The sequence below is a fragment of the Ixodes scapularis genome, unplaced genomic scaffold, assembly GCF_016920785.2.
Source record: "Ixodes scapularis isolate PalLabHiFi unplaced genomic scaffold, ASM1692078v2 PGA_scaffold0__279_contigs__length_252992795, whole genome shotgun sequence".
In the NCBI taxonomy this organism is placed as follows: Eukaryota; Metazoa; Arthropoda; class Arachnida; order Ixodida; family Ixodidae; genus Ixodes; species Ixodes scapularis.
In genome coordinates this window covers 117,051,033-117,057,400 of record NW_024609835.1, presented here as the reverse complement: position 1 = coordinate 117,057,400, position 6,368 = coordinate 117,051,033, and positions in this window count along the sequence as shown.

Sequence of the window (6,368 nt, the reverse complement as noted above, 5' to 3'; positions counted from 1 at the left end):
TTATTTGACTTTGTTCTTAATTTAAAAAAAAGTTTGGGGTATCATGATTTGTTTGTCCTGAAGGAACCTCAACGAGCTAAAAGGGCAAACCCCTTTCGTAGGTAGTTCAGGGTTTCAAAGGAAACTAAAAGGCATCTCCTCAGGACCACTGTCCCTGTGCTTTTGTAAAGTTTATCTGTAAAACAGTCTTTTTTGCTTATTACTTTGTCACCACAACCTTGAAATTTGGAGTTGTTCGGATCATTTTGAATTGACAGAAAATTTACGGGCAAGTTTTCTCGGGTTTTCTCAGATTTATCCGAAAACGCGGAACCCTAGATATGATCTACCTCAACGAGGTTCAATATGAACCCTAATTTAGGGGTCATAATGAAATTGCAGTATTGATGGCAATTAGTATTAGAGGCCAGAGCAATTAAAAAAATTTGCAAAATTGTAATAATTTTTTAGATATTAATTGATCAACTTTCATGTTTTTTAGCCCAATCCAAAAGTTGCGCACAAAAAGAGCGCTGCAAGCCCAGTGCTTAGTGAGTCTCAGGAAAGTGACATAGTCGTTTCAGTCACCTCGTCCTTCCTGTCATCGGTGCACCCACCAAGGACATGTTACCGATGGTGACGACATGACTGAAACAACTAGTGCATCACTGTTTCAAATGTCATTGTGAGCAGTGCTTGCGGAACTCTTTGCATGCAATTTTTTATTCCTGCTAGAAAATGTGAAAATTGATCAATTTATATTTAAGAAAAACTTAGATTTTCACAAATTCCTTCAATCAGTTTAACTTCTAATAGTTATTGCTGTCAACAATGCAATTGCTACATGACTCCTCAAAACAAAGAATTAGAAAGTCTGTGAACAGATTTTAGTTAATCAGCCACCTTACAACGATTATCCCCTCGTCCAACGTTCGCCAAGCCTGAGGACATGTTGAATATGGCACACGTCTAACTCTCAACCCCATCTTTAAAAAAAAATCTGTTTGAATTAAAATTGAACACTTTGTACATCAAGTCCAAAAGGTCATCAGTGATACCTCAGCAAATCAATTGGGCAAAGGCCCTTTAAAGTTGATGAGTACACCATCATTCATCTGGTTCATGCTGTACCAGTCCTTTGTAAGAAGAGGGCAGTTCACGAATGACAAGACCCAGTTGAATCGCCTTATCCAGTCAAAACATCTGGTGAACAAACTCGAGCACTCTGAGGGGCGTGACACACTTTGGTTCTTTTCAGACGAGAACAACTTCCTCCAAGATCGAGTTGTGAACTGGAAAAATGACGGGTGGCATTGTTCTAGCACCTTAGAGCTCTCCACCATTAAGCCCACCAAGTTTCCATTATTTGTGACAGTCGCGGTGATTGTCGGCAACTACAGTGATGGAAGCGGCATTTGACCTTTTGTTCACAGGTTCTGTGGCAGGCAAAAACTTGGTTCGGAGCAGCCACTGACATTTTTGGAGCAGATGCCAACATCTGTTAGCCCATCACTTGAGAATGAAAATTGATTGCAATTCAATGAGTCCATTTCTGATAGTGATCAGGGGTTTCTCTTTGCTGCTCGAGCATATTACTTATTACCATTTGTGATAAAAATAGATAGGGCATAAAAGGCACAGTGTGTTCTTAAATTAGGCTCGGGTCAGAGTAGGTTTCATGTACAGTGGGTATTAAAAATAATTGAAAAGTGAATCATAGTGCAAAACTTAATTGTGATAAATTCCCCTCTCCATTTTACACTCGGTAGTTTGTTTAGCCTGTATATATAATTTCTGTAAAATGCGAACAAGAATGCGAATTTCCGCTAACATGTCTACCAATAAAAATGTTCCCGTAAGTTTAATGAACCTACCAAACTTAGAACTCCAATATCCTAAACTGCAAAAACAACCACCCCCAAGTATTACAAGAGCTTACATTTGCATTTTAAAGGTGATACTGCCAGAGTTACGTCAAAGTTCGCCGCTCTTTCGATCGGCAGCTGCAAGGGAACTACCGTGACTAGCGTATTTATTTAAATATATATATAGACCCTCGTTTTCTTCTCTCTATTCCTCCGCTGTTTTCTTTTTAAATGAGATTAACTCTCAATTAGGACAAAGAAGTTTGACCCGTAATAATCTTGAGTACAATTTGCGTGCCTACCGCGCTAAGCGAGGCGCTCCCTCAGGTCAGTCACTGCTCCTAGCACTCGGGTGCAAAGCAGTGAAGCTCGACGCACGCACACTGGTGAGAGACGGAAGTGGCACGGTACTCTGCAGGCCACGGAATGAAGGCGTGAGGCAAGCACAATAATCGACTGATCTTACCAGAAGGACAAGACCCTGGTTCTGTTTTATCACAGTAGCCGCAATCGGCAATCCCACTCTTTTGTGAAGTTTTCTGAGGACCCTTAGTTCCTGACATTGACGACATAGTCTGGAAAGTTAGACAATGTCAGCGATCAACCAACCAGCGCCATTGATGCCCAGCATCAATGGCTCTAGCTGGTTGATTGGCAGCATCAAAGCGCGACATAATGGCATTCGTCATATCCTTGTACAAGTTCGTTCATTGGCTATACCAATCAAGTAATGTCCCGTGGCTTGCGCTTTTAGTATGTGTGCCATGAAATTCATATTCATACAATTTTTCTTTTCTTCTACTTCTCCAAATATTAGGGTCGACCAATAATAAAACATTAATTTTTTTTTTCACACTTAAGCCATTCTTGGCACAGGTGTAGCGCAATTCTTAGCGAAAATGGCATTTTGGCACAAGATGTAGCAGACTTTCGTTTATGGCCCAAATGGTGCAGAACTTCCATCACTGCATCTAGTGTCGTGTCATGCCACCTCATTTATTGCCTCAGGACCATAGCTTCAATGCCACCGTGTATGCTGAGGTGCTGGTCACGGTTGTACTAATGCCTTGGATTGAGGATGTCGCCCAGGGGCGGCTTCCGTCACACAAAAGTGGCTGGCTAGAAATTTCCATGACTGTGTCACGTACAACATTCCTTACCCCCGCTGGACTCTAATGTCTGGGGGTTGAAAGGGAGACTAACAAACAGACTCGCAATAACAGTCTCTTTAAAGGCAGCCATTGTAGGTGTGATGGCCGACATCAATCTGGAGCACCTTATCAAGGCTTGCAAATACATACTTGGATCTGTATCAAGTTTGTCACTGATGCTAGCAGTGGTTTTCTTGAATGAGCTTCAAGAGCATAAATTTTGGAGACCTGTACCAAATGTGGTGCAAATGCATTGGTTATTGAAGGAGGCAAGTTAGTTTTTGCTTTACTTATGTGTGTGTGATCAAATACTGTGGCCACCCCCTGTACTGATGAGTACTTAGATGGTTAGCAGACAGCTAGTCATGTCTGATTAGGACTATTTTTGTTCCTTACTGCCACTTTAAAGAATGGAGAAACTTCTCTTGGGGATTTTTCTTGCATCCTGACCATCTTTTCACAAAATTGTCTGCTTTAGCAACCGAGTAGGAGACAGTAGCTTGGTGCACATGAACCAAATAACTCGTCTCTCACTGGCACGTTTGTACAGCATCAAGATTAAGGATAACCCTACATGTTTTTCATCTAAATCTTTCCCTCGACCAGTCTTGAATAAGTTACTCTCAAAAACTAATCTGTTACGGTTAGTTACTTTTTAAAAAAAAGTAGCACAGTTACTGCAACAAAAAAGAAACTAGTTAGTTACCTTCAAAAAGTACCGCAACATCCTGAAATGCCTCACCCCCATTTCTGACTTGATTTGCTATAATTTTCTAAACGTCGAATGAAAGCCCATTCCTAGAAATCATAGTGTTCAAATCAATGATGACCACAGTGTCAATGTGGCTAGTTAGCTATGGCTAGATATAAGCGAACACTGCTGACTGGAAAGTGGTTATTCTTGTTTCACTGCCCCTCGCTGCTATAACAAGTTTGGCAGAAACACATTACCTAAAATAGCATTTTTTTTTTTTTCAACTTTTCTTGATTGCATTTTGAAAGTTAGCCCACTGCTTACGTTCACTTGATTTTAGCCGAGCCATCTTTCGGGCTGCTACGGTAATGACATTACTTTTGGGTTAATTTTCTAGAACAAAAAACAGGTAAAAACTAGAGAAGAGGTCACTCCCCAAGTGGATTACATGAAGTTACGAAAAGTATGTATTTCACTGCGTATCATAACTGAACAGCCATTGCTTCTCAACATTAATGTCCCAAAGTTTCCTTCGTTTGATGGCAAACGCATTTCTGCCTTTGCTGAACAAGCGTTCAACTAGTGCGCTGGATGGAATGGCTGTGTTGTGTCGCAGGAACAGGTGCTTGACTGCCGGGTAAGCGTTGAGAATACAGAGAGCCGTTGCCTCCGAAGTCTTATTTTCAGCACCTCGAGGTGCTTTCTCAGATTTTAACATGACAGCATGCAACTGTTGAAGTTGTTAGCAACCACTTTCAACACAGGAAAATACTTTCCGTATGCCGGCCACAGTAGTTCCTCTTTACCCTCAGAAACGTCCCTATCCCCGGTATCACATTGCAGGCTCCTTTCAGTTCATAGAGTTGCTCGACATCTTTCATTTTGTCCCCAGCAAACCAGGAACAAACCCCACACAAACAGCAGCAAGTTATGCCTTGACAGTTGACACAATGCCACATTTGTTGCACTAATCAAGGATAGAACACACAGTACCCTTCGGATGTCTCTTTTCACAGTTTATGTGATTAAAAAGCGATTGCACAAGTGTAAGCACCCATAAAATCTACATGTGGTTATATTCGGGTCACGACTGGCGAGTTTGACACTCGAAATGTCGGAACATATAATTTGGAAAGTGCAAGGAATGGCTAGATTGTACTCGTTCAATATCTTATTGCTCAAGAAACAGATATAATGACAAAAGTTGCATCATTCCTTTCGTTACTTCAGAAGAAGTAATAGAATTATATTCATACTCGCCTTAAAGCGGTCCTCCGGCCATTTTTTGAGCTACCCAAACAAATTGCATTTTTTGACTATCCGGACTTCAGTCTTCAATGCTATTTATTCTCTCTAAATTCAAAATAGCAATTAAGAAAACTGTAAATAAAGATGATGCCAAAACCAACATTCAAATTTCCGCGTGCTCTCCGGTGGTGTGACGTAATAAATGGTGCAGACTTTCAGGGCATGCAGGTGGTCTTAGAGTATGTTGAGTGTGTTTTGCATGCTTCTTAGTGAATTGGCCACCAAGCATTCTTCTCCCACCATTAAACGTCTTGTAATCAGTTGGGAACATGGCTTACTGCCCACTTTGTACCATTTCTGTCGTCACACTTCAATGTTGCCAGTAGGGGCTCCCAATTTGAGAAACGATGAGAACGAAATTAGAAAATTCAATAACTTTGCGAAATGTTTTTCTTTTCACACAATACTTGGCGAATTGGTACAGCGGTGTCCATTAGTGTGTTGAGCCAATTTTGAGGCAAATCAGAGGCCATGAAAGAATCGCCGGAGTACCCCTTTAAGAACCAAAGTAAAAAATAGTCGACTTTCCGCAGAGCATTACTGATTTACTCCTTGATGAGGTGAATTAAGATATATGTGGGCGAACTTTAGATTAGCTTACCATTATATTACCAAGGAGTACAAGTTTTGAACGCCAAATGCATAGTTTTTTTCTCCAACAACCAAATCTTGTAAGTACTTCGTGCAGCGCATGAATAATGCACAAAACTTCCTTCTTTCCTGTTGTGACGAGTGTAGCTACGAGTTAGACTTAAAAATAGTAACTCGTTACATTAAGTTAGCAAAAAAAGTAACGAAGTTATTGCAATGTGTTACTGCCCAAGACTGCCCTTGACCAATATAAATCACTAGCGGATGGGTGTCAAACTACCTGCAAGTGTGGTCTTGAGCCAAGCAAGTGGGCAACTTTAATAAAACAGTTGGCAAAGAACTATGGTAACTTAACACTTCTGTAATTGTAACAAACAAAGAATAAAGTACTTTTTCCCATATCTGTTCAATCTTACCTCCCCAGCTTTATGGTTGCAGAAGCTTAGTTTGGGAATTTCTCCATGCCATACCTTGCTGCTTTTGTCCAGCACTTTGTTTGCATGTGTAAAACAAGATTTCACTCAAATAGGTCTATTGGATGGCAGCTACTCCCACTCTTGTTCTGATCAAGGTTTGGTTTTAGTCTACATGGGAACAATACTAATATAGCATACAATCAGTGTAGTACCAAAGGCTTTTCTTAATGCTTCAGTCGTTTTGCCCAAGGCTGGAGCAGTTTTCTTTGCACCTTTTAAATGCCATGGTCAAAATGAAATGGTCAATTGGATGAAATCTTGCATTACGTAGCAACTACACTCAAAAGAGGATAGAGACTGCTTC